General features: G+C 38.6%; 1 pseudogene; it reads left to right on the forward strand.

Moving 5' to 3' along the window:
• The first annotated feature begins 4,025 nt into the window (after positions 1-4,025).
• On the forward strand, positions 4,026-4,381 carry LOC127682421 (40S ribosomal protein S20-like; annotated as a pseudogene).
• Positions 4,382-8,756: the final 4,375 nt, after the last annotated feature.

Consider the following 8,756-nt stretch of genomic DNA (forward strand, 5'->3'; position numbering starts at 1 on the left):
CAGAAGAATTTCACCCAGATTTTTCTGTTAAGTTTCTAAGATGAAGATCAGTATGCATAGGTCACTTCAGAAACTAGTCTAGGTGTCTTAAATCAAGTCCTCTATCATTGTCTTAATATCCCCACCTAATATGTGGGAAGGAGCACTATGATCCCAAGAGACCTTTACTGTCTTTCTATTTATTTTCTCTTCAACTATTGAAGATCAGGTTTTCTTCTGTGGATTGAAAGTTGATGACATGAAGTGGCACTCTGGTGACTTTTATAAGAACTGCTGCATCTGCTACATTTTCTCCTCTGAATAAAGACCATTAAGTTAAAATACAAATTAAAAACAGCAAGTTGTCAATGTTGTGGCAGAGTCAGAATTCTATGATAGAAGAAAGAGGCCACATTCATGTGTTACCCATGATTATTAGAATGGTTTGTAAATAGCACATTTCTATTTGTAGCATATATACATAAGTATATGACCCGTCCAGCAGGTCCAGTTATTTCTGGGTCCCGAAGGGGTACTACCTGAGGGTCAAAAATGGGGGGGGGGAGAGAAAAGGGAAGCCAAGCACGCTAAGAAAGACAAGTCAGTCTGGGTTATGTCAAGGCTTCATTTAATGTCGGGGAGGTAAGTGGGTTTTAAGGCTTACAGAGAAGGAAATAACCTTCACACCAGACAAATGAGGGAAGGGCAGAGACACCCCTAGGGGTTGAAGCAGGAAGCAAGCGAGGAGGTCATATGGTCATCTGGAGAGGACACCCGGAGTTAACGCTGGCAGGTACATTCCGTGGTTAGGGCAGGAACATCTTGTGGTATTCTCGGGATCTTCTCACACTGGGCAGGAACATCTGTGGTATTCTCAGAATCTTCTCACACCGATAGCTCAAGGAGAAGGCTCTAGTTAATTGTTCTTATATTTTAGCAGCCACCACCTTAGGGCCATGAGTAAGCATTAGTCCGAATAGCTCAGAATGGCTTCCCACAAGTATAAATGAAAATTTACTAATCATACATAATTATATTAGTAGAGGGGGAGACCCACTATTAATAAGGTTCTATTATAATAAAGGTTCTATTAGAACATTTTGGTAACAATACAGGCAAAAGGGAATCTGATAAAGGAAGATAACTCACATTTTGCCCTCTTGTCCTCGATCCTACTGGGAATTGATTCATCCTATTGCTGCTGCTTCCCTACCAGGATTCTGTCATGGACTGAAGACCAGCAGCTTTCTGGGAGAAATCTAGGTATTTGACTTCACCGTGGAACATATGTGGAGTGATCAACTACCAGTCTTGCAGCCTGATCATAGGAAACAGTTACTCTGCCCCATTCTAAACCACTCAAATGTGATTAGGCTGCTATTACTATTTTAATATAAAATGATATAATATCTTCTTTAATATTCATTATACTATCCATATATTCACCTCATTGGTTGCTCCTCAAAGAATCCTAATATACATTGAGACTACTAGATGGCTTTTGAGATAAGTGAGGGCAGTCTTTCATTTATTTGATCTTTTTACAATGGCTTTTTTTGGGGGGAGTTATTTTTTGAAATTTTTATTCAAAATACAAGTTTCTTTGTGGAATTGTCTTATTTATACAATGTAGTGATATATATATATATATGTATATATATATATATATATATATATACATATATATATATATAGAGAGAGAGAGAGAGAGAGAGAGAGTAAAGGCTTTATTTCTGGTCTTAAATGAAATGTTTAGTAAAACCCTTGAGTCTGGCTCTGAGCGAAATATTTCAGCAATCATTTGCTATGTTTGGGTCAATTAGTAGAGGCTGAGAAATGTTTTGAGATGACTTGAACCTTCAGAAAAATAATGTCTTTCTAGAGAATCCACACTTGTTGCTACACGAGAGCTTGCAGCTGCACTTACCTTGGTCCTAAGACACTTCTGGCAAGCCTGGAGTTCTTACTTTTGTTTATGGCTAGCCTTGGTCAAAAGGGACTGAGGTTGTGTGGATTGTCTGATTCACATGCAGTAAGGGAACAATAGCTTTGGTACCTGGAACCTTTCTCAGCTACAACTGAGTTTGTTTAATGTTTGAATAAAATAATTGGAGTGAGCTTGGTGTGTCAGTTTTTTCCAAGAAGGCTAAACCACTCTGCTCCTTTGGAAAATGAAGGCTTAGCATCTTGATGAGCCTTTCTCTCTACTGCAGCACCTATGACTGCCATTTTGGTTAATTTCATTCCTCTTATTTTCCATTCTGCTATCCCCATGCCTCCACTTTCAGTCTATTACATTCTGATCCCAGCTTTCTTCTATTTTCTTTTATGACACATGTTTCCCACACCTCTTTTCTTTTTCTTCTGATTCCCTTCTTAGATTTCTAACCACTTAACTACCACATAAACATATGTATATAAAAATTGGAAGCTAGACCCTGTATATGAGAGAAAATATGAGGTGTTAGTTTTTCTTGGGTTAAGTTACCTTACTTATTTTCTAATTTGATTCATTTCCTTGCAAAGTTGGTTTTCTTTAGCTCTATAAATTCCATTGTATGTATTTCTTCAATTTAGATTCAATTTGGATTCAGATCAATTCCTCTAAGTCCTATGTCTAAAGTATGTGATGTTTATAGCAATGCATTCCTACAATCTTTTTTTCTGTAAAGAATCAAGGCCAACACTAACAGCCTATATTGTTTGGGTGGCCTTATTAACTCCTCTAAATAACAATTTGAAATGAGGTTCCTCATTTCTGGTACTGGTTTTGTTAGGAAGCTTATTGTTTGGGGTGAAAGCATTATCACTCCAAGTGGTATAACATTGATTAAAATATTTATATGTGTATATATACATATGCATACAACTATGTATGTACTATATATAATTTTAAGTAAATATAAAATAATAAATTTTACGTGGCTTTATCAAACATTCTTAGTGTTATTTATCTCTACTCACTCCCTCTTTGTGTGTTGTCCTCCCTTCACCCATCCCCATCTCCTACCTATTTTCCCCTTTTCCATCTCTATAGAATGGTGTCTTAATTTTCACCTCCTCTCACTACCTCTTCTTCTTTTTTAATTAAATAATTTATTTTTTCACTTTACAGCCTGATTGTAGCCTCTCTCTCCTCCCAGTCCTACACTCACATAACTCCTTCTCCTTTGAGAAGGGGAGCTATCTCCCTTTGAACCAACCCACCCTGGCTCATCAAGCTATTGTAGTACTAAGCATGTTCTCTCCCACTGAATCTAGACAAGGCAGCCTGGTTAGAGAAACAGAATTCAGAGGCAGGCAAGAGAATAAAGAACAGACTCTACTCCAGTTGTTGGGAGCCCTGCATGACGACCAAGATGCACATCTGCTACATATGTGTGGGGGGTGGGGAAAAAGGGTAAGAGATGGGACTAGGTCCAGTCCTTTGGTTGGGTCAGTCTCTGTGAGCCCCCAGGGGTCCAGGTTAGTTGATTCTGTTGTACCCTATCTCCTCTGTCTCCCTCAATTCTTCCCCTAACTGTTCCACAAGACTCTCAGAGTTCTATCTAATATTTGGCTGTAGGTCTCTGCATGTTTCAGTCAGCTGCTGGGAAGAGTCTCTCAGAGAACAGTAATGCTAGGTGGAGTTTCTCTTCTTAATGATTGCCACTATGTCAGGGATTAGATGAAATCTCAAGATGGTTTGAATTTGTATTTCCCTAATGGCTAAGAATACCAAATATTTTAGAAACATTTTCTGGACACATGTTTGTTTTCCTTTGAGAACTATCTTTTCTGTCCATTAGTGTATTTCTTGATAGTAATTAGTCCCTCTCTGAAGTATAGGTCATAAAGATTTTATTCTGAATTTATAAGCTGGATTCTTTCATAGGTAGTTTCTTTTGCTAAGTAAAAGTTTTAAATTTTATGTTTTCCCATTTGTTCTCTCTGAGACTGATATGTGGTGGTGCTTGCTGAGGAGCTCTGTTCAGTCTGATCTATCCTCACTCACTGATGCTCCTTTCTGCTGAAGAACAAGTCAGTCAGAAAGTTTCACCTCAGCCATGACATTTGAAGATACCAGAAAGAGCTTTGCAGAGCCTGAAGTGGTGACTCCCTGAATTTGAATCATGTTCACTAGCCACAATGTGACGTTCCTGAAGGTTTGTGTGGACTTAATCAGAGGCACAATGCCAAAAAATCTGAAAGTGAAAGGATCAGTGGCCATGTCTACCAAGACATTGAGAATCACTACCAGAAAATCACCTTGTGGTGAAAGTTCCTAGATATGGAATTGTTTCAAATGAGGATCAATAAGCAACTCATTGATTTACCCACTCCTTCCAAGATTGTTAAGCAGATTACCTCCATCAGTACTGAGCCAGGAGTGAAGGTTGAAGTCATCATTGCAGATGCCTAAGTCAACTGTTTCAATAAATCAACTTACTGTATACATGTATATATGTATGTATGTATAATCACATTTGGTAGCATTTGGGACTTTTAAATTTCTGATTGAAACAGACCTGGAAATATTTTCCCTTATGCATACAAAGATGTTTTCTTTTTAGTTAGTTAGTTAATCATTTATAATATGTTGGTTCTGTTTGTAGTATATACTTATCTACATATCCACGTGTTTTGGTAAATATTAAAAAAAATGGATCAGTAGGCTTCCCGAGCTTATCTTGAAAATTATAATTAACCAATCAGATTTGTGTATCATTAATTCTCAATTCATAAGTCGTCAATACAATAATTTCAGAACCAATTGATAATGATAAAAGTTACCCACCTATATTATACAAATTATCCCAATTATTCTAGCCTTATGTTATCATAACTACCTATGGCTATCTAAAGCCATATTGGTTTAGGCTATTCCTCCTGTATGCCCTCCTCCATCTTGGCCTTCCTTTCTCTCAGCTCCACCTCCCTTTTTCTTGTCTAATCACAGGCCTCCTGCTGTCCTAACATTTTAGTGGATTGGACAGGGAAAATCCTGTCACATCCATGTGTGGGTGCAGACACATAAGTGTACACATATGTGTGGAGGCCAGAGGTTGAGTGTGGCAAATAGTTTTAAAATAAACCCATTCTAAATCCAGTTATGCCCGGTGCATAGCCTGAGACCATGACCAAGCATTTCTCCTACCCAACACCTCTCCCACAAATGCCCACTCTGCCTCTCCAGAGCTCCCTGATCACTCTCTTGCCAGTTCACCACCCTGCAGCTAGCAGTAGATATGCTCTAGCCAGCCCATGCTCCACTGTGGTTACCTCTCCCCTGGTTCTATGTCCTTTGCCCAATCTTCTCATTTCAAAGCCTGGACAAATTCCAACCCACTTGAGTTGCAGCGAATGGAAAATATCAGACAATATTAGTTTAAAATCAACAGATGACAAAACCACTGGGTGTCAAATCTATTGCCCTAAACTCACCAACTATTCTCTGTTGAAAATCTTTGACCAAAGTCACCCTTGGGTCTAACAGATACCTGTCTACATTCTGCTCCCTCTGTCTCTCTGCCTCTCTGTTAAAAAAAAAAAAAAAAAAAGGCCATTCCTTCCTCCTATGTCCTTTCTTCCTCTTTTGGACCCAGAAGGCTCACCTCCTCATCTTCACACAATGATTGCCTTCTTGTCAGCTCTATTAGCCAATGAACTAAATAGGGAAAATTCTCCTACAGTTGAGTACCAGTGTCTTTCTCCATTGTGTTCCACAATTTTTTTTGAGATAGCATCTTTCAGTACAATTGTAGCTCATCAATTTGCCAGAAATAACTGACCAATGAGTAAAATGTCTGTAAAAACTACCTAGGATATTAAGGCAATGAAATATCTCTTCACTGACAATTTCTGGTATGAAGAAAGACATTGAGGAAGATGCTAGATAATAAGAGACATTTCACACTCCTGAATCGACATAATCAATATATTATAATTATTTTGTTAGTAAATCATATATTTAATGAAATTTCCATCAAAATCCATTAAAATTGTTCTTCACAGAACAAGAAAAATATCCTCAAATCGATATACATAAAACAAATGAGCACCTATGGCTAAAAATCCAAACAAAACAGTCTCACAATACCTGATCTAAAATAATTCTACAGAGTAATATTGGCAAAGACAACATGGTACTTGCACAAAAACAGAAATGAAGACCAATGAAATGTAATAGAATACCAAGAAGTAAACCCAACAGCTATAGACACCCAATTTTAAACAAATGTGGCAAATTTACATATTAGATAAAAGACAAGCTAGTTGATCAATAATAGCAAGACTGAATACACACAGCAGACAGTAAAGTATTTGCTATGTAAGCAGAGTTTATATTCCCAGGATGCATATAAGATATCAGGTGTCGTAGTATGCACAATGTGTAATCATTGCTTTGCTGAGGAAGTGACAGAATGATCCCTGGAACTTGATTGCCAGCTAGTCGTTATCATGGACTGTCTCTGACCTGTGAGCTCCCAATAATGACCTTTTATTATTATAAAATCTTGGCCTTAACTTCTTGGGGAATAACCACCCCTGACTTCAAGTTGTATTACAGAGCAATAGTAATAAAAACTGTGTGGTATTGGTACCTAGACAGGCAAGTTAATCAATGAAATAGAATTGAAGACCCAGAAATGAACCCACACACATATGGTCACTTTATCTTTGAAAAAGGAGTTAAAAACATCCAGTGGAGAAAAGACAACATTTTCAGCAAATGGTTCTGGGTCAACTGGAGGTGAGAATGTAGAGGAATGCAAATCAATCCATTTTTATGTCCTTGTACAAAGCTCAAGTCCAAGTGGATCAATGATCTTCACATAAAACCAGATTCATTGAAAGTAATAGAGGAGAAAGTAGGGAAAAGCCTTGAACACATGAGTACAGGGGAAATTTTCCTAAACATAACACCAATGGCTTATGCTCTAAGATCAAGAATTGAGAAATGGGACCTCATAAAATTTTAAAGCTTCTGTAAGGCAAAGGACACTGTCTATGGGACAAAATGGCAACCAATAGATTGGGAAAAGATCTTTACCAATCCTACATCCAATAAGGCTAATACTCAATACATATAAAGAACTCAAGAAGTTAGACTCCAGAGAACCAAATAAGCCTATTAAAATGGGGTACAAAGCTAAACAAATAATTCTCAACTGAGGAACCCTGGATGGATGAGAAACACCTAAAGAAAGGTTCAACATCCTTAGTCACCAGGGAAATGCAAATCACATCATCCCTGATATTCTACCTCATACTAGTAAGAATTTCTAAGATAAAAATCTTAGGTGACAGTAGATGCTTGCAAGGATATGGAGAAAGAGGAACACTTCTCCATTGCTCATGGGATTGCAAGCTGGTACAACTACTCTAGAAATCAGTTTGGCCATTCCTCAGAAAATTATACATAGTACAACCTGAGGACCCAGCTATACCACTCCTGGGCATATACCCAGAAGATACTCCAACATGTAGTAAGGACACATGTGCCACTATGTTCAAAGAATCCCTTATTTATAATAGCCAGAAGCTGGAAAAAACCCAGATGTCCCTCAACAGAGGAATGGATATAGAAATTATGGTATATATACACAAGGGAGTATTATTCAGTTATTAAAAACAATGAATTCATGAAATTCTTAGGCAAATGGATGGAACTATAAAGTGTTATCCTGAGTGAGGAAACCCAATCACGAAAGAACACACATGGTATGCATTCACTGATAAGTGGATATTAGCCCAAAACCTCAGAATAAACATGTTACAATTCACAAACCCCAGGAAGCTCAAGAATAAGGAAGACCAAAGCGGGAGGGTGCTTTGGTTCCTCAGAGAAATGGAACAAAATATTTATAGAAACAACTATGAAGACAACGTGTGGAACAGTGACTGAAGGAAAGGCCACCCAGAGACTGTCCTACCTGGGGATTCATCCTGTAAACAGTCACCATACCCCAAATCTACTATGGATGACAAGAAGTGGGTACTGAAAGGAGCCTGTTATGGGTGTCTTTTGGAGGGGTCTTGCCAGAGCCTTGCAAATACAGAGGCAAATACTAGCAACCAACCATTGGACTGAGTGCAAGGTTCACAATGGAGGAGTTGGAGGGTGGACTGGAGGAGCTGATAGAGGGGGCAATCTGTAGCCCCATGGGAAGAACAATAATGTCAGCCAACCAGACACCCCAGGGCTCCCAAAGACTAAGCCCTCAAACAAGAGGTACACATGGTTCTAACCAAAAGAGTGCCAGAGGAATGCCTTTTCAGGCATCAGTGAGAGGAAAGGTCCTTAGTCCTGTGAAGGTTCAATAGAGGCCCCAGTGTGGGGAAATCAAACCTTCCCCACACCCCCAACCTGACATGGGTACCAACCCCCTCTATCACATCAAGTTGCAGCAGGACTAAGCACATCTTCTTCCACTGAGGCAACGAAGCTAGGGAAAGGGGGTTAAGTTTTTGGGGACCCACATGAAGAAGAGTTTTTTAATTTCTTCTACTGCCAACTTTACTAGGCTGCTGAATCTTGGTTACCTTTTAAAGTTCCCTTCATTGTGATTATATTATTCCTGAATAAGTTCAGGGAAAGATGTTTCAAGAGTGTCTTGGAGTCAGAGATTCACAAGACCTCTGAAATCTTTATTTGAGTCACAACCTTCAGGGCTTAAGGAAGAGCTTCATGTAGGTCCAGATAAATATATCTCCCTAAAAACAGGAGAGCTTGTATACTCAAAACATTTTTGGGAAAGCTTAAAAGCAGTATTGGGAGAAGGCATAAATGATTC

Source organism: Apodemus sylvaticus, chromosome 4 (assembly GCF_947179515.1).
Source record: "Apodemus sylvaticus chromosome 4, mApoSyl1.1, whole genome shotgun sequence".
NCBI classification, from domain to species: domain Eukaryota; kingdom Metazoa; phylum Chordata; class Mammalia; order Rodentia; family Muridae; genus Apodemus; species Apodemus sylvaticus.